The 19,995-nt window shown below is 47.8% G+C and overlaps 1 long non-coding RNA gene across 1 annotated transcript; it reads left to right on the top strand.

The window, feature by feature from the left end:
* Positions 1-1,134: 1,134 nt before the first annotated feature.
* LOC143442846 (uncharacterized) lies at positions 1,135-18,824 on the top strand. Its single transcript, XR_013111387.1, has 2 exons — positions 1,135-1,288; positions 18,393-18,824. It is a non-coding gene; the product is annotated as an uncharacterized LOC143442846 (long non-coding RNA).
* Positions 18,825-19,995: the final 1,171 nt, after the last annotated feature.

Raw genomic sequence — 19,995 nt, 5'->3', positions numbered from 1 at the left:
TCCCAATCCTTCCCAAACTGTTCCACCAACTAGAGACCAAACATTCAAATTTGAGCCCATGGGGATCCTTCTCATGAAAACTACCAGAAGCACATTAATTAATTAATAATGAATAATAAAATATAAATTTGGCCTGCTCATTTGTGTTCAGTCTCACGTTCTTTCTCTTCTCTTCGTCCTCCTCCTCTCTTCCTCCATGGATGACACTTCTTGACCTTGCTCCCAGCTCCCAGCTCCTGGAATTGTAACACATATGTCTCTGCTCTTTACCCAGCACCAAGTATCTCCCCCTGTTTTGTCCCAGCAAGAACGCTGTCTGGAGACAACTGGTGAAATCTGCCTAAGTCTGGAGATAGATAATCCTGGTCCATTTCTGTCAATATCCCTGACTTTGTATAATCTACTCTTAAGAAATGCTCTTGGAGCTAGGTATGGGCAAAGGCCCCAGGTCTCACGCAGCTGGACTTTAACAGCAGCAGCTGCAGCCAGAGAAAAGGGGCATGGGAATGATAAAGCAAGTGCAAAGAGTATTAGCAGTTTTTTTGTTTATTTGGTTGGTAGGGTTTTTCAAGACAGGGTTTCTCTGTATAGCCTTGGCTGTCCTGGAACTCACTCTGTAGACCAGACTGGCCTCGAATTCAGCAATCTGTCTACCTCTGCCTGCCACACGCTGGGATTAAAGGCGTGCGCCACCACCGCCCCGCTGTATCTTTGAAGTGGCTGTATGAGAGACCTTGCTCTCCTCTAACTCCCACTGAACTTGAAGTAATGTCAGAATAAAGAATTTTGAGAACCCCTCTTCTTTGCTGGTTGAATCACATTGGGTAGAATACAGACATGTGTTTACTTGAGTGTTCCATGGTTTTTGACCATTGAATAGGCTCAGTAAATCAACTTTAAGTCATAGGATGTTTAATGATCTATATATGATTATTGTATCTATAGTTATTGATATTGTTGCTATTCTGAGTAGTCCTTTATCTTCAGGGTTGGGCGCACCCGTTTAATTCTCAGTCTCCCTACCCTGGTTGCCATCCTGGGCTGCTTGGGCCCTGCAGGGAGCTCCGGAGTACCAGAGACAGAGGCTTTCCACAGTGCGCCTTTCTGTCCACGAGAGGGCGCGCGCAGTCCCTGCAGTTCACAGCGCCCAGGCTACAACCACTGAGTACACCACGGAAAACATGCTAACCCAGGTGACCACAGTCTGGGTCTTTGGAGCAAATTCAGTTGTCTGCGACCCCCCACCGCACCCCCTTTCTCCTGTGTAGCTGTCTCGAGGCTGGGACTGGTATGTACAAACTCCAGTAATTCTGCAGATTGTGAAAGTCCTTTGTATCCTGGCACACACGGAAGCGGGTGGGGGTGGGGCGGCGGCTAGAAGTGGCTCTGAGCAGTCACTAGCCAGGTTTCTTCACAGTGTCTTCTGTGCAGTCTTCCAGGGTCTCAAAAGCAACGCGAACAGTTTAAAATAGAGATTTCTTTAAAATGGGAGAATTCATACACAGTTCAGACTTTTGTATGTTTTGGGGAAATGAGCTTTAAAAAAAGACTCCTCCTGCCTCCCAAACTCAGAAAAGAACATACACCTTCCAGCTCCTCAAAATTCATAGCCCTGTCACACCCCCTGGGGGGTGGGGAGGCTGGCTTGTCTCACTTGCCTGACCTTGTAGGCATCCAGCTTTCCCTTTCAGATCTACAGTGCGGGTGAATTCTCCCAACACACCAAACAGTCAGTTCCGCTAATCACAGTTTCTGGTCAACTGCTGTTTTAAAGAAAATACATGAACATTCCAGCTTTTCTGTTGGGTTTTGTTTTACTGTAGATGAGCTATGGCTGGCCACGTCATCAACACTGACACTGGGGAGGAAAGATCCTCGCGTTCAAGCAGGGCTGTATGGCCCTGACTCAGGATTTCTGTGCTTTAGTCTCCATGTTTGTAAAGCAGGGGTGTCAATGTGAGGGTGCCCTCGAATGCATACAAAAGTCACCTGAAGTTCATATTGGCACAGACCAAGGTTGTCACCCAGTCTCATTCCAGGGGCCTAGGCTACATCTTGAGAATGCATTGTGTGTGTGTTTGTTTCGCTTTTTGTTTTGTTTTGTTTTTTCTTTGAAACCAGGTCTTGGTCTTGCTATGCTGCATTCAAATTCTCCATCCTCCTGCTTCAGCCTGTCGAGCACGGGGGTTATGGGAGCATAGCACCACATGAGGTCTGAGAATGTGTGTTTTCAGTAAGTGCACAGGTATTGGCTGACCTGGCCAGGGGCAGGGTGTGAGTGTGTGTGTGTGTGTGTGTGTGTGTGTGATATGAGGCTTTGAAAATGGCTGTTCTGCATTTACAGACACTTACCATTCCAGAGCCTGCCCTACTTGCTTCTTTCTGAAGGCACTGTATGTCAAGAATCGCCCTATGAGGCATTTGGAACAATGCCCAGTAAATAAGGCTTCTTGTGAGTTCAGTTAATAGTAAAATCAAGAAAACCTAAGCATCAGAAGTAAAGTGCTTGGGGAAAAAGGTCTCTTAGGTCTCTGGCTCAGGAGCCATCTGGAGCCAGCTCACTTTGAACTCCCTCTAAAAGCCCACAGAGGCCGTGTGAGCAAGTAGTTCTGTTTTCCTTGTTTTCAAGTCACCCAGGCTGGTCTTGAACTAACTATGTAGCTGAGATGACCTGATCCTCTAAAGTGCTGGATTTACAAGGATGTGCTGCCTCACTCCACCTAAAAAAATGGTCCTTGGAATTCAGGTTGTCCAGGCATGAGGTAGGAACCAATCCCCAGCCCCAGGTCTGTCTCCCTCTGGGGGGGCTGGGTTTTCCCACTCCATGTCTGCAAGAGCTAGTACTTGTCCAATCTTTGACCTAGAAGCAGTCCTGTCCTGTTTTCTAAGGAAGGCCTAAGCCCAGAGTGATCCAACGGCAGAAGGCAGGACATGTGACAGATGCCACAGAAGGAGGCAGACAAGTCCTAAGGAGGGGAGGGAACAAGGACACAGGACCATAGAAGAGTCACAAGATAGGAGGCCTAAGGTGTTGGGGCATCTGGGGGAGTGGGGGTGTTTCCTGAGGGGCAAGGGAGGTATGCTGCTCCTGGTGTGGGGCAGGTGACCCAGGACCAGATCCATAGTGGAGTCTAGCCCTGAATCATCAGGATTAGCAGAGGAAAATGATCTAAGAACAATTAGCTCACAGCATCCCCAAATATAAATGCATCAAGATTTTTATGGGCCTGATCCTAGATCCCCAGAGGCTCAAGGTCATTCCCAGGCACTGTTGCACGGTGAGGTATACCCAAATGGCTAGGGGCAGCTGCTCTTCACAGGATGTGAGGACAAAACTGGGGTGTCACAGATTACACAGAGGTCCTTCACAGCGTGAGGCAAATCTTGGATCCGGAAGAGACAAAGGCTGCTATTGGCTGAATTTCATTGGCACGGGGGGGGGGGGGGGGGGCAAGTTCCCGCCACAGCATAAGGTGGTTGAGGACTGAATTAGAACCTGGCCTTCCTGATACTTAGGAGGAAGCTTTGTCAAAGCAAGCCCTTAAGGCTTAGGGCTTAGTGCTTGTTGGCTTGCTTTGAATCTATAAGAAGACTGAGTTTCCCTGCTGAAAGACTACACTTCCCAGCTTCCCTTGCAGATTACGGAGGTTGTTTCCCTGTCATCTCATTTGGCCATCTGCATGCTAGCATTGGTAACAAAGGTGTGAGAATAAACATGGTCCACCCTGAGGTCAGACCAAGCCTCTCTTTCTTTCCGTCTTCCATCTCTCTATGGCTGACTTTTAATAATCTAACAGAGACCCATGGGCCGCAGCTCTTTCTTTTCGGATGCCCTAGTCCCGCATTTACAGGACCCGAGGTGACAGCTGGCAGGGGAAACTGCTGGTGTGTTTAGGACACACTCAGAGACAGCAGTTGAAACTGCACTTTGGGTGCTGGGCTAAATCTGCTGGGTGGGGAAGGGCTGCAGCTGTCAGCTGTCAAGTCAGGGTTGATTTGCAGGGGCTGGAAAGAATAATTTGAAGTTGATCCTGGTGCTGGATACACGGGTCCGTTAATTCGCCGGAGGCTGATGAATCAAACATTTCAAATGAGTGAGCTACATGGCATGAAATTGCGGGCATAATGGCGCTCTTAAAATAACTGCGTAGCTGTGACCCAGGGTGCACCGCTGCTGCCACTTAACACCGAGGGCTGGAATGAGTTTGCGCATCACGAGGAATTACTATCCTTGTAGCCGCTCATTTTTCCAAAAAGCACCTGGAGGCACACTGCGGTGGCTGACTTCCCCAGACTCATCTGGCTGGGACTGGATTCTGGTGTAAGGCCCGCAACATTGTGCCATCTCGTGTGGACACCTGGGCAAGAATATCCCCTTATCCAGCCATAGAAGCCAGATGTGTCTGTCTGCTTTCTTCATTACAACAAAATCCATGGAATACCCAGTTCATAAAGAAACAGGAAGGCTGGCAAGCTGTAGCAGCAGGCAAAAGCGCTTGCTGTGCAAATCTGAAGAAGCCCATAAAATAAGCCGGAGGTAGCCACTCTCATCGGTAACTGTAGTGAGAGAGTCATAGACCGGAGAGTCCACGGAAAGCGCATGCGCAGTGAAGAAACCAGTGAGGGACTGCTTCAGAAACAATGTGGAGCCTGAGAACTAACTCCTGAAGAGCTGACCTCTGACCTCCCACGTGAGCTCTGTAGCAGGGGTGTTGCCCAGTTCACAAAGGCCCGCACACACACATACACATGCACGTACACTTATGCACACGCACGCACACGAAATAAATTTTAAAGAGGTTTGGCTCATGGCCGTGCAGGCAACAGACCATGATCAGCTGGCCTGATTAGGCAGCACACCGGCTGTGGGGAGCATGTGGTACCCAAAACCGCTCACATATCACGCCACGAAGGGAGGAACATCCCTAGTGACCTAAGGCCCTTCCTCTAGGCTCTCACTTCCCAGCAGCACCACTCTCGAGACCAGGACTTCTATTCAAGGGCCTCTGCACTCAAGACCTGAACTTCATCCTCAGATAGTGGCCTTCCCTAAGGCAGACAGATTAGTCAGCAAGGAGTGGAGAGCACCAGGGCAGGTTCCTCCAAGGATGCTCTATGCTCTGTTTCACCGGCTCTTCCTTCTCTTCCAGAATCTAATCTACTTTGCCCTCCGCCCTCCGCCCTCCGCCCTCCGCCCTCCGCCCTCCGCCCTCCGCCCTCCGCCCTCCACCTTTTACCATTTACCTCTGTCTTCAGTCCTCCGCCCTCTGCCAAGGCTACTATGAGACCAGAGTTCCTCTTGCTGATTGGAGAAGCTTCTGGTCAGCTGCAGTTCCTTCCGCTGTTGTTTTAAGTCACGAGATACTCCATAGTGACTTCTGAGGAGTTTGGTTGGCGTTTATTTGTTTGTTTTTCCCTGTAATACCCTCTGTGAGCTGTGCCCTCCAGAGCTGAATGCCTAGTGGACATTTCTCTGTACTCACAAGACTCATTGGTCTCTCACTGTCTTAGGGTTTTGTTGCTGTGATGAGATACCATGACCAAGGCAACTCTTGTAAAAGACAACATTTAATTGGGGTGGCTTACAGTTTCAGAAGTTCAGTCCATTATCATCATGGTGGGAAGCATGGCAGCATCCAGGCAGGCTTGGTGCTGGAGGAGCCAAGAGTTCTACATCTTAATCCTCAGGCAGCAAGACACAGTGTTTCATACTGGGTAAAGCGTGAGTCTTTAAGACCTCAAAGCCCCGCCTCCACAGTGACACACTTCCTCTAAGGCCACACCTCCTTCAATAAGGCCACACCTCCTAATTGTGCTACCAATCGTGGGCCAAGCATTCAAACAGAAGTGTCTATGGGGGCCATATGTATTCTAACCACCATGCCCACCCTCTCTGTGAACTTCTAGAAATCATTGTTCCTCACTGGGCAAGGTCAAGAGGCTTCCTTCACAGAATTAGTAGACGAGTTCTCTTTCAGCCTTTTCCTTCCCCCTAAGTAACCCACGGGCTCCCCAGAGCATTTTGTTCCACAGGGCAAGCAAGAAAACAGAAGCAAAGGCTAGATCTGTCAAAGCAGAACATTAGCGCTGGGGTTTGGGCCTCAAAGTGACATGCTGAGGCACGGGGACCCTTGACAGGTCAGTGTAGTGATTGACGTCAGGCCACGGGGCTCCATTTCCATGTGTGCTTGTCTGAGCAGGCTCAGCCTTCAGTACCGAATCAACTATCACAAGATGGAGCTGTTATATGCAGCATGGTTGCCCACAGCTTGGGTCCTTCTGCACACACTGGGTTCCAGTTTCACCTCTCCACTCTGGCATGACACTAGAATGCCAGTGCATGCCTGATACCTACCAGGTACCAGAATCACCATATGGTAGGTCTCATTACTTCATACAAAACTTAGCCTTGGGAATTCGTTACAGTCGCACATAGTAGCCTGAGATGATCGCTATGAGTATTGAAACCCATTGTCACCCTAAGCCCCACTAGTATACCCCTTCCTTGAGCCTGGCTGCTGCTCATGCCCCGAACCCCCCAGACTCAAATAGTCAGGCAACAGAAAACTTCACATTGGTAAAAAGATTAAGTCCTGCTCTGACTCTCCTGACTAGGGACTGTTCTGATTGGCCAGTGCTCATGATACCCAGGGGTCACACACTTGAACATCACTTGCATCCAGGCACTGGGTGGCATGGATATTTATATTTGTATATCTTTGATATTACTATCTGGACCAATGAATCCTTTCTGTGCTTTGAGCTTACAAATGATCATCTCCCATCACTGTCCTACCTCCTTGGGAGGTTGTCATTACTGAGTGAGAACCTGGGAGACTCTCATCCCCTCATCCCAGGCCTCACAGACACCTTAGCCTTAGTTCTGACTTATCTGGAACAGGGCCACTAGCATGTCTCAGATACAGCCTCCTCTGCTGTCTCACACACCATGTTGCTTCAGAGCCTTCTCCGAGGTCCAAGTCTCCTTGTTCCCAGACCCTCATGTGGACTTGTCCCATATCCTCCTGGGTCCTTGCCAACAAATGTCCTAATTTCTGTCACTTCACCCTATGGTGCCATCTCCCTATTTTTTTTTCATGAATACTTCCTGGGGCCACAGTCTTCACATTGAGGACATTTTGGAAATCAATGGAACATTTTAAATAGTTTCTGTGATTTGCAAGAAAGCACAGCCACACAGGGAATAGTCATGAGGGTTTCTTCAGTACTTATTAAATGCACATTGAGTGGTATAGAAGTATATATGTGCATATGCATATGTATAAAAATGTGCATATATGTTTTGTATCCTAAATGAGTTTTCACAAAGCAAACACAGCCATGTCACTAGCATCAGAAGCTCTGGGTACCACTGGGATCCCTTGCAGCTATGCACACTACTGATGAAGCTCTGGGAACCACTGGGATCCCTTGCAGCTATACACACTACTGATGATACTTTCTTTCTAGCAACTTCCCTGGCTCCTCACCAGAAACTAGCCCAGTCTGCTTGGGAGGCCCCTGTGGTGGAGCTGCTTCATGTCAGTCTCCTGTCTTCTCACTGTTGTGGGTGAGAGTCCTTACTTGCTGCTTACAGTGCTCCACAGAACCCCACATGGTGTCTGCTCTGTGGAGCTGTTGTGCTCAGTGCTGTCTTGAATACATTTCTTGACTCACTGAGGAAGACATAGCTGTGCTGTGGGACCAGCCATTCTAGAGAACATATTGTGGCCTCCCCTTAGAGTTCTGGCCACTCAGGTGTGTCCATCTGCTCGTCTCCCAGAGCCTTCTGCTGAGTTATTTGCTTTTCCTGTTAGTGAGCTGTTGGTCCTTGGTGATCCTGGATGTGACTTCTTTGACGGCTGCCTGGATTGCAGGTGTCCTCTCTCATTCAATGACATGTGGCTTTTCTTACTCTCATAAAAGCTTCTGTTTGCTCAGCTTTTGATGATGAATTTTGTTTGATGAATTTTAAGATAATAAAATTCATCTGCTTCGCCTTTCAGATTCATAAACTTGTCTAGATCATTTCCACCCATTTCCTCTGTGCCCCGAAAAGTACTATGATTTTATCTTCTGTGAGTGATTCAGAGTCCATCTCCCAGTCTTCCAAACGACCTGCCCAACACACATGCAGACGAGAGACCAGTTTGCAGTGAGGCCGCTTTGAGGCCAACCCAGAGTTTTGACTGCAAAGCGAGCTGCACCATGTACGTGTCTTCTCAGACTGAAACCCCTGGGTAGACGTAGAGATGACATATTTTCCTTTCATTTGGTATTTACTAAGATTTCAATCTCTGTTTCAGAAAAGACCACATCACCAGCCACAGAGCTGATCACGGTTCATAGAGAAGCCTTTGGTCATGCTGGTCTAATATCTCAGCTGACGCTGTTTCACGTAGAGACACTCATACTTCATTGATCTTGGCTTGAGCCATTACCTCTATGGTTCTGATGATATTTAATTGATTTGCATCTTTTTTTTCTCCTAAATTTCAGTCATTTTGGTGACCGCTCAGAGCACATGCACACATGTGCTTATGCCCAGTGTCCAGGTATTGACAATAGAGATTATTTGATGGTAAAGCATTCTTAGGTCTGTTTGTTGTTTGTTTCATACTGATTGGTGGGGGAATGTGTGTATACACATATCAATTAGTTGCCTACATACTGGGTGGCTTGATGCATTTGTTCCGAGACAGCACTGTTGACCCTGGCAGTTTGAGCTCCACGAGAGCCCTCAAACTTCAGAATGTCGGGGTGGCTCTCCCCTAAAGTAGAATTCTTATATCAGTCATTTTTTCCCCTCACAGCATTCATTTCTATGGGGGACCAGTCAGTGGTACTCCAGCTCAGAGTCCCCCAGCCTCCTACAACACCTGCCTGCCTGACCTCACACAGACGCCTGCATCAGGAGTACCTGGGTTAGTGTCACAGATAAAAAGGTCTACATTCAAGACCAGCTCTGCTTCAACCCCACAGCATGGCTCCGGGCAGAATTCATCCTCAGTGAGCCCAGAACACACCTTTATGAACTGACTCCAGGAAATCATACTCCAACTTAAAGTGAGCTCCTGGAGGCACCAATAACCCCAGAGGTTTGTTACACGCAGACTGAGCCAGTCTCGTGTGGACAGTCTTTTCTGGTCCTTGCAGCCCTGCCATAACGATGGAGATACCATGGACACCCCATTTTACAGAGGAGGAAAGAAGAGGCAGGCAGGTTCTAAATGGCAAGTCTAAGTGTCCAACGCAGGAAGACTGCCTTTTGTTAAATAATACTTGTAGGAAACAACAAATGGGCAGAAGAAGAAACACACACACACACACACACACACACACACACACACACACACACACACGAGCTTTTGGCTCTGCTCAAGGGTGGGTTGCTTGCTCAGGTTTTCACTTCCTTTGAGTTTTTAAGAACTACTTTACCCCCTTGGTTTATGGCCATCTAAAATATACTACCATGGCCCAGCTTAAACAAGATCATGCTAACCTCCCGCCACCTGGATGTGGCAGAACTTGTCAAAGAACACTCGCAACCCTGATGTCCATTTTTCCTTTACCTGTATATGCTTTAGGGGAGGATGTTTGTCCTAAAATTCAAGCTGACATTTTGCCTAAAAACCATCCAGTCCTATAACAACAAAGCTCACTGAGTCAAAAGTATTTCCAAGCCCTAGACTGCTTATGCTTGGAAACACTCAGGCCCGGAGCCCTGAGTGCTGGTTTCATAGCATCTGATCTCCAGATCCTTCGGAACACAGACCAAGGTCAATACAGACACCTCCTGTGCCAGACAGACTCCACTCCAGCAGGTGTGGCTGTTGTGAGCTCCAGTTTTGAAAGTTGGCTGTGGACTGGGAGGGATGCAGGGAGCTTTGTGTCAGGGTGTCACTCTATCGTGGTCACCCGGCAGCTGACCTCGGCAAGTCATGGTTTAGAAAACAGTGAGATTCTGGGGTTCAGAGCTGCTGGAGCTTCCTGGGCCTGGGCTTCCGGATGCCATAGTACGTGAGAGTGTTACATTTCTCCTGAGTCTCAGTCACCACTGCACCATATTGTGATGGAGGCCAAGCTTGCTTCTGTTCCAGCTGTGTGACTTAGATCCTCTCCTCAGAAGCCCTCAAGAAGTCACTATCTTGCTCACACACATTTAATTACTTCTTTCCTCTACCTGCATCTACAGTCTGACCACCATTCCCCGTTCCCCAGCCCTGCCTACCCTTTCTTCTGGTCACACTGAGATTCTAGATACTCAATAATCCCCATTCCCCCAAGCAAGCACGAACTCCTCGACCAACACGGAGGGAGCCGCCTGCTAAATAGACACGTGTGCTTACACGGCTTCCCAGGAACACTGCATGGAGAACTCAAATTCTGCTTCAGGGCCTAGAATAGAACAGAATTGGTGGTTTTAATACAATATTTGATGGAAATTTCCACTGCTTGATGGTGCTCAGAGAGGAAGCAGTTGGAGGGATTCCTCTTGTCCAGGGCCTTCCCTGTCCACGGGTTCATACTTACAGGTTGAACCAACTGTCATATCCAGAAGGAAAAAAAAAAGCATGTTGTTTCTCATCACTATTCTTGAACAGTATAGTCTAACAAATATTCCCACAGTGTGCTGTCTGCATCACACTGGATATTACAAGCCATCTACAGATACTAAACACACATGGAGAGTGTGCATAGTAGGTTCAATACAAATGTCACATCACTTGAGGGGCTTGAGTACCCTGGGATTTTGGTTGCTCTCAGAGCTGTGTACATGTGACCCAATGTCCTGGGTCAGGGACACCCATGGGTGGCTTACTTCCTTCTCGTGATTTGTTTGGTTCCGGGATATCTTTCTTCCTAGCAAAACAGCCACTCTCTTGCATCCCCTCACTCCTTTTGACAGTGAGCAGAGTCTCAGAGCCAGGACCTTTGTTTACTTTCTCCGTCAACCACCCCAAATTCTTTTTGGAAGTAGGTGGAGCATAAATGAAAAATTCGTAAACAAAATTCTTTCTTTGGTCTTATATGGACGGCCTCGGTCTCTTCGGGCCACTCCACGGCTCCCAAACTGTAATTATTGGTTGCTTTTTTCAGTGTCCCTCTGAACTGAGAGTCTTTAGTCATTCTAAATTCATTTTGGGCCCTTCAGGACCCAGGAATTAAAGGTGACTCTTCATTCCTGTAAGTCTCAGGCTGCTTGACTGAGGAAACATTCTAGAGCTGTTTTCCCGTGTGTGGCAAGGTGGGGCAGTTCTACATCTGTGCCAGCACCCTGTACATGGCCATCCAAGGTGACCTGGCAGCAAGAAGCTTCTTTATGAACCCTCATTCAGACTGATGACCCTTCTCTCCTGTACCTCTGACCTCTGAAGGGTTGCAGTAGCAGACATCCAGATAAGAGACCTCAGGACTAGAGTATAACAGGTGGCATCACCGGCCATGTCGTAACCCTAACACTACAGGATCTGCACAGGGCCTTCATGCTGCTCTCCCAGAATCCTTCATGGAACCCATGGTGTGCACAGCAGATGCACCAAGATAGACATGACAAAGTGCTTGAGAAATGTGTCTGATACAAATGTGGTCTTTCTGGATATACAGGAAGACACTATTATGGAAAACATACAACATGGTGCTGCAGACAGTATGCAATTGTTCCAAAATGCTATTTTGTGTGAAGTGATGCTGAAAGAACCTTTTGGAATGGACCTGAGATGCACCTCCCTCTGCTCTAGAGCAGCATCCATGGCAGTGGTCATGATGGGGCGTCCTAAAGATCTAACCCAAGAGGCGAAAACAGCAGCAAGACAATGAGGTAACGGAGCAGGTGCCTGGGCAGTGACTGACCCAGGCCAACAGCTCCGGAATTCAGGAACCGAGAGGAGGCTCAAAGACTCAATAACCTGTAGCCACTGGGTACTAGACAACTCGGGCAGGGAACAACACTTGGGAGGTACAGGCAGGAAGATCAAGGTTAATCTGGTCAACATAGTGTGTTCCAGATCAGCTAGTGTTATATAGTGATACCCTGTCTCAAAAAACAAAACAAAATAAAATAAAATAAGATATAAAATGATTCCCTCCCACCACCAAAAGCAACCATGGAGACTGGTTGAATCTGTTTAAAAAAGTACTTGATTGAACTATGATTGCACAGTGACCAGAGAGGATAGGAAGCAATGTGTCTGGGGAATGTGACAAACCGGACAAACTCAAGACGAGAGCTAGTAAATTAGAAATAGGTGATTCTCTGATTACAGAAAGTGCTAGATTGGAGAAAGGGGAAGGGGGGGGGTGCCTCTATTCAGCTCAGGCTAGCTTTGAACCAGTCTCCCTGTGTCAGCCTCCTGAACGCAGGGACTATAGGACATGTCACTCTGCCTGACTTTAAACATTGGTATTGTTTAAAATTCTAAAGGAAAGTGATTCCCAACCTAAAATTCAAAGGCTAGACCAGTCATTGTTAACGCTAAGAATCGAGTAAAAATAATCCAGACATGCAAATACTAAAAAACAGACAGACACACAAACAAAAGCATTTAAACGTCTCTGGTTTTCCCAGGAAGTCATTGAAGGTACACACTAGCTTCCTGGGGCTGGCGTAAAGGACATTTGTTCCTTCTTACCCCCAGGGAAAATGTCCCAGGACCCAGTGGATGGATGAAAACACATCTGGTACCAAAGCCTCTCTCGTTAGACATTCTGCCCTTTGTTCTTGTCGTACATAGCGGCAACCTCTCCATAGGAGAGTTTTTGTTTTTTCTTCCCTGTTAAGCCAAGAACTTAGAGGAAGCATTGAGTAGATTCTCTTGGCTATCTGAACCACGCTGCTGTAGAGTCATTATTAAGTAAAGTAGGGTTACCAAACACAAGCACAATGTTACAATGTTGCACCAAAGAATCATAATCAAGATGAAATGACTGTAAGGTGGGTAGCATATACAGTGTAGACCCGGTGGGTACAGGGAGGCCTGATGTACATCTCAGGCAAAACAGAGAAGGATAGCACGTGACCTCATCACACTGCTTAGAACTTAAAATGTACAACTTAACTTATTTCTATAATTTTTCATCTAATATTTTTCAGACTGTGATTGACTACAGATGCCTAAAACTGAAATGATACTGAGGGCCTGGGGAATTACCATCCCTCAAAATATCAGAAACTTATTCTTTTAGATAATCCTTGAGTTAAGAAACTGGAAACTGGGAAGCCCCAGGGAGTTTATGGGGGTGACTCTAGCTGAGACTCCTAGAAGGGGAAGGGCCTGAAGTGGCCACCTTCTGTAGCCAGGCAGTACTCCCAGTGGAGGGATAAGGAGAGCAACCCACTCAAAAAAACTTTGACCCAAAATGTGTCTGACTACAAGATGTGCAGGGACAAAGATGGAGCAGAGACTGAGGAAATGGCCAATCAATGACTGGCCCAACTTGAGACCTGTCCCATGGCCAAGAACCAATCCCTAACACTATTAATGATACAGGAGCCTAGTGCAAGTGTCCTCTGAGAGGCTCCACTCAGCAGCCAAAGGAAACAGATGCATAGACTCACACCCAAACATTAGATGGAGCTGGGGGAGTCTTGTAGAAGAGTTGGAGGAGGGACTGAGGGTCCCAAAGAGGACAGGGACCCCACATGAAGACCAATGGAGTCAACTAACCTGGACCCTTATGGGCTCCCAGAGACTGAGCCATCAACCAAAGAGCAAGCATGGGCTGGACCTAGTCCCCCCACCCCCACCCCTCAACACATATGTAGCAAATGTGCAGCTTGGTTCTCATGTGGGTCCCCCCAACAACTGGAGCAGGGGCTGTCCCTGAACCTGTTGACTGCCTGTGAATCCCATTCCCCTAACTGGACCACCTGGTTTAACCTCAGTGTGAGAGGATGCACCTAGTCCTGCAGTGACTTGATGTGCAAGGGTGGGGCTCCCCCTTCTCAGAGGAGAAGGCAGAGAGGGGATGGGGGAGGACTGTGTGAGAAAAAACTGGGAGGAAGGGGACTGCAGTTGGGATGCAAAGTGAAGAAAGAAAGAAAGAAAGAAAGAAAGAAAGAAAGAAAGAAAGAAAGGAAGGAAGGAAGGAAGGAAGGAAGGAAGAAAGAAAGAAAGAAAGAAAGAAAGAAAAGAAAACTGGAAATCATGGCAACAGTGGAGCATGCTCCCTCCGAGGCCTCAGGGAAGGATCCTTCATGTTCCTTTCAGCCCCCACTGGGTCTGGATGTTTGTGGTAGCAGAGCTCCAGTCTCTGCCTCCATTCTCACACAGCCATCTCCTTCTATGTCTTTACATTGTTTTCTCTTTGCACGTGTCTATCTGGATGTCTCTTTCTTCCGATAAGGACCCTAGTCATGTGGGGATCAAGGACTCACTCTACAACAATGTCACTGCATCTTAATGATACAACTGCAAGGATCCAGTTTCAAAATGAGCTCACATCCTGAGGTTCTGAGAACCACACACATTCTCAAAAGATAATATTAACCCAACATGACATAATGAGAGGTGAAGGTCTCAGAGCAATGATGAAGGGTTAGCCTGGGCTCACATCTGTGCATAAGGGTGTGCGGGGGGTGGGTGTCATCCAGGATGAACAGGTTAGATGCTCTTAGGTTCCTTTGAGAAGATGAAATTGGGGCTGGAGAGATGGAGAAGTGGTCAAAAGTACCTGTTCCTGCAGAAGACCAGGATCGGATCCCAGACACCCACGTGGAGGCTCACAGCTGCATGGAACCCCAGTTTCAGGGGACCTCACACCCCTTTCTGACCTCTGCAGACACCAGGAACTAACATGGTGCACATACTTATATGAACTACTCTGCAATGCTTATACACATAAAGTGAATCTTTTAAAGAAGAAACCTGTCTCAAGAGTTCAGAAATATTAATTATTTTTGTTTTAAAAAGATGAAACTGAGAGAATTTCTGAGACCAGAACTGAAAAGAAATTTAGGGTTGAATTATGAAACATTGAAACATCTATATAAAAATGCAACAGTTTCTTTTTTTAAAGGCGATTGTTAACTGCAGAAGAAAGAATGGTTTGCAGAACAGAAAAGAACTGGTTCTCAAGGAAATACAAATACATGTGAGCAGCGCACTTGCCGGATGTGGGTGGGAGGTGCTAGGATGGAAACGGAAGTGGGGACATCGAGTCCTTTTCTTCCAGAGGCCAATGTGTGGAAAAGCCTAGAAACTAAAAGTCAGACGCAGCAATTAAGCATGTGTAGCGACAGGGAATAAATAGTTTCAAAGGTTAAGTGCTTTTCCTGAAGAAAGGGCAAACGAGAGGAGAGGGAAATGGGGGCTGCGGTTTGTCTTAACGCATATCGTAAAGCGAGTTGGGCTCTGCTGTGCAGACCCTCGATGAGAGAAAAGAAGAGATAAGGGTGATGGCACAAATGGGGCCAAATCATGAACACCCTGGCTAGACTTGTGAGCCTGTGTCAGCCCATCCACTGCACACGGCACCATGAGAATGGTTTACAAGTTAAAGCATTTTCTGACAAAAGACCAGGGCCAGAAATTCTTGACTCAGCATCTAAGCCCAGAGTAGTAACCTTGCTGTCCCTTGCTACCTCCCTACTCCAGGGGACATCTGACAATGTTCGGAGTAATTTTTCAGCGTCATACATCAGGGCAAGGGTGCCACCGGTGGCTTGTGGGTACAGAACAGGGATGCTCTGATGCTGCTTGCGAGGGAATCGACCTTAACAGGTCACAGTAAAGAAAGGAAAGGAAGCAGCCAGATCTAGAAGCTGTGTGGTTTTGAAATTACCACAGATCTTTCAAGGCTCTTGCCTTTGAGAATACACTTTTTTTTTTTTTTCTCCCCATAAATGTGACTTGTCTTAACAGACTCCCTTCTGAGAAACAGAACAGAGCTGAAGTGACGGCATGCAGCTTTGGAGACAGTTCCTTCACAGGCCCGGTGGTGGTGACTTTGGTCACTCTCTTCAGTCCCTGGCTGTTGAGGAATCAGGCCACCATGTTGTGATGACACTCAGCCATGGAGAGGCCTGTGTGGAAGAACAGACCTCTGCAAACAGCCTTGAAAGACGTCAACCCGGAAATCTGGGTCAGATGAGGGTGGAACCAGAAGACACACTGAATTAGCATCAGCCAACCAAGATGGCCCATCCAGGTCAGAGCTATGAGGTTGTTTCCCATCTGAAGCCAGCTAACCCTTTCCATTCATGAGCTCTACATTGTCAGATCTGAAACGGTAAAGAAAGACACCGCGTCTGTGCACGGAAGGCATCTGTGCCACCGTTCCCTAAACAATACAGTCTAAGAACTGTTTGCTGGACTTCTTGCTGTGTCATTGTAAGTCTAAAAATGAGTCAACCTATACAGGAAGAGAAAGAAGTCCAAGCACTATAATTACTAGGAGGGACTTCAGCGAATGCAAACTCTCAGATGGGGCGGGACAGCCACAATTTGTTAAGCGGTGAAGGATGGCTAACAGGAATGAACCGGTGGGGACAGAAAGACAAGAGCAGACAGATGTGTGTCACAGCAAGTCAGCGGTTGGGAGGACAGGGAATGAAGGTACAAATCAAAGATCAGAGGCACAGAAACAGAGCTCAGAAGACCTCGGGCCCACGGCAAAAGCATGGCCTCTGCACTGAGTATGTGAGGACAAGCTCACAAAAGGATGTGGGGGTAGAGGGAGAGGGCAAGAATAAAAAATAAAAGAGTATATGATGGGGTGTGAGCAACACCACCTCCCAGCCCTGCTCTCCTTGCTGTGTCGGGCGGAGCCCAGGCTTCACCCTGCTCTCCTGGCAGCTGGCACTCCACATGCCCATCACATTTGGTTCTTAGCCTGCACACGATCAGGTACCATTGCCCCATCTTTGAAGGCCTCTGAGTTAGTGTGGCTTCCCTTCAGGCGCACAAAGACAGGACGTGAACCCACATAAACCTCCTTGAAGAACACAAATTTACATTCCAAGGGATTGTTTGAATTCTCTGCCCTCTGCCCCTCTCCTGTCCTCTTTAAAGAAAAAAAAAAAAAGATATCCTCTAATCATGGCTCATTCCTGAGATTAAGTGCCTATGTGTTTTACTCAGCAGACTCAGCCTGGGCCAGGGAGTTGGGTGGGGGTTGGAGGGTAGGGTCAATGTGGCCACTGTGTGCTCTAAGTGTCTTGCAGAGTCTTCCTCCTCTCATTTCTGGGCTTGGATGCAACTATTATCATCTCCCTTCTGCGCCTCTCACCCCCTGGAGCTGGCTGCAATGCCACCCTTTCTCTCAGCCCATTCTCCCTGGAAAATCCAGAGGCTATGCATGAGGGACTGCTGCCCAGCCCAGAGCAGAGTAGTTCACAGTCAACTTGCTTGCATTCGGGAGCTGTCTTTGTGCTCCAGTTTCACAGCCCTGCCCTAAGGTTAGGGGTGGCGGTTGCAGCAGCCTGTCTTCTACTCCTCTCCCTGCCACTAACCCCTCAAGGACTCCCTGGAGGTCTGAGGTACATCCTTCCTGCTATCTAGTATGGGAAGATCTCTCTCTCTCTCTCTCTCTCTCTCTCTCTCTCTCGCTCTTCTCTCTCTCTCTCTCTCTCTCTCTCTCTCTCTCTCTCTCGTGTGTGTGTGTGTGTGTGTGTGTGTGTGTGTGTGTGTGTGTGTGTGTGTGTTTGTATGCACAAAAGCCACCAGGGTGGTTTCTATCATTGAAACCAGCATCTGACGATAGATGATAGATAGATAGATAGATAGATAGATAGATAGATAGATAGAATCATTCTTGTTACACTATTCAGATTTTCAGATTTTACTTGGAGTAAGGGACATAAATTCAATTCCAGCTGCATTGGGTAAAAAGGGGGAGGAAACTGGGGTATCCCTGAATACACTGAAGAAAGGACAGACATGTTACCAGGTCTCCTGTCCTGCTGTACCAGAAGGGATCACACACACACACACACACACACACACACACACACACACAGTGACCATATTCAAGACTAACCAGAAGCAAGGTCACAAAAGCCACCAGGGTGGTTTCTCTCTACCATTGAAACCAGAATCTCTCTGAGTCCTGACTACATTCCACTCAGCAGCAACTGGCCCGTTCTGTTCATGTGTCAGAACTGTCTGTGAGTGATTCTTTCCTTCAAACATCAGGACAACTTACTGGTCCCAGCTTCAAAACTTTTGGGGAAGGATTCTGACTGGCTCATTGGAGCATGGTGTGGGGGTGGGGGAAATCTCCTTCCACTAATCGAGAAGCTAGGTGGCTGGAGGGAGGGACACTAGATTAGTTTAGCCTGTGCCATTCCCACACCACCACACTGTCTTGAAATAGCAGGTGGCAGGCGCCTAGCCTCTGGAAAATTCAATCTTCCAAGGTTGGTGATTTGTTTCTATTGCTATGACCTCCAGAACCTTCCAGGGGCTTCGTGACTAAGAACAGGATCCTGTGGAGGCACAGTTGTTCCAGCTGAAGAAGGTGGCTGTGAACTAAGGCATTCCTCTTCCAGAACCTTCTCCTCTGCCTCTCACCCTCAGCACAAGCTCGGAGATTGGAATACCCTTGCTGCTTGTCAGCCACAATAGGACAATGTCCATTCCTTCCTTTTCTCTCCCAACTTCTTATTCTACTGCTGACCGGTCCACCTTATCGTGAACACCAATCTCTGGGTGTGGTCAAATCAAGGGGGCTACCTGGGGCACATGGGCTGCAGAGATCTGTGTGGAATGAGGGGAAACACATACAGCTTTCACAGGCCCTAAATATCCTTGGGCCATTTAATTCACATGTAACAAGGGGGTGCATACCAATTAATGACCAAAATAAACAGTAATCAATTATGATGACGGTGATTATGTTTTTGAAATTAGCCTGGGAAAGGATGACCAAGGCAATTTTTTATTCCAGCTCAGGAAAAGTGGGACGCCAGCTGGGGCTAATAAGACCTTTCATTACAGCCTTGAGCCCCATCCAGCTGCTTGCAAAGAAAGCACTCTCTGTCTGTGGCCCTGCAGGCTCGGCCATGGCTTCTGCTTTTTAACAAGAACTGAAAGGTGGCGAGACAGACAGTTCTTGCCTTGGCACCATGGCAAAGCCAGCCTCTGAGAAGGTGGTGATTGTACCCATGGCATCTTGTAGAGGTAGAGATGTTTCCTTTGTTCTGGTATCATGCATCTCAGGTCTAGCCTGGGCTATGGGATCCTGGACCCATTGGAGCCATTTGTGAGCATTGGATGAACTGGGCAGAGCACCTGGGCAGGAGAGGATGCTCCAAGACAGTGGGTAGTGACCAGCAGAGAAAGGAGAAGGAGGAGGTGGTATGCGGTTTCTGTGCAAGGATCTATATGCCCTTTCTGCAGGCCTGTCCCCCACAGTTGCTATGGAGGTGCCACTGATAATTGCCTGCTGGCCCTTTGGTTCCAGAAATTTATTTCCCCAAGCACAGGATGGACTCACAGTTACTTCCCTCTGCTTCAGCCTGACCTCTTCTGAACAGTTCATTAAATCCATCACGTCTAGCTAGCTCCTGCCTCAGTTTCCCTCTTACACACCTCTTTCTGTGTTTTTGTCTCTGCCTGCTTCTTTCTTGTGGTGGAAAAGCTGATGCAGGCCTCTTGCTTACCCACCTGATAATACAGTCAGAAGAGTTAAGGGCTGATGAGGATGAAACTCCTCTCTCTCTCTCTCTCTCTCTCTCTCTCTCTCTCTCTCTCTCTCCATGAGTTCTGGTAGACAGATAACAGGAGGCTGGGGGGCCTAAAACACACCCAAGTAACAGCAGAATCCAGTGACTTGAAGAGACTCGCCCAGACACACACGCACACTCGCCAGGTTCAGATATCTGAGTTGCTTTGAGTTGTCCTGGGTTGGAACATGGACAGAGGGTAGGGGTGCTGTTGGAATCCCCCATCCTGTACAAGTAACCCATCCCAAACACCAACAGCACAGAAGTTGAAGAAACCTTGGCTTCCCTTGCTAAGCAAGCATCTGAATACCCCCCACATGTTGGCCTAC

This window comes from Arvicanthis niloticus, chromosome 6 (genome assembly GCF_011762505.2).
Source record: "Arvicanthis niloticus isolate mArvNil1 chromosome 6, mArvNil1.pat.X, whole genome shotgun sequence".
Taxonomy (NCBI): domain Eukaryota; kingdom Metazoa; phylum Chordata; class Mammalia; order Rodentia; family Muridae; genus Arvicanthis; species Arvicanthis niloticus.
Note: the sequence above shows the minus strand (reverse complement) of the source record. Positions and strands in the feature narration are given on the sequence as shown.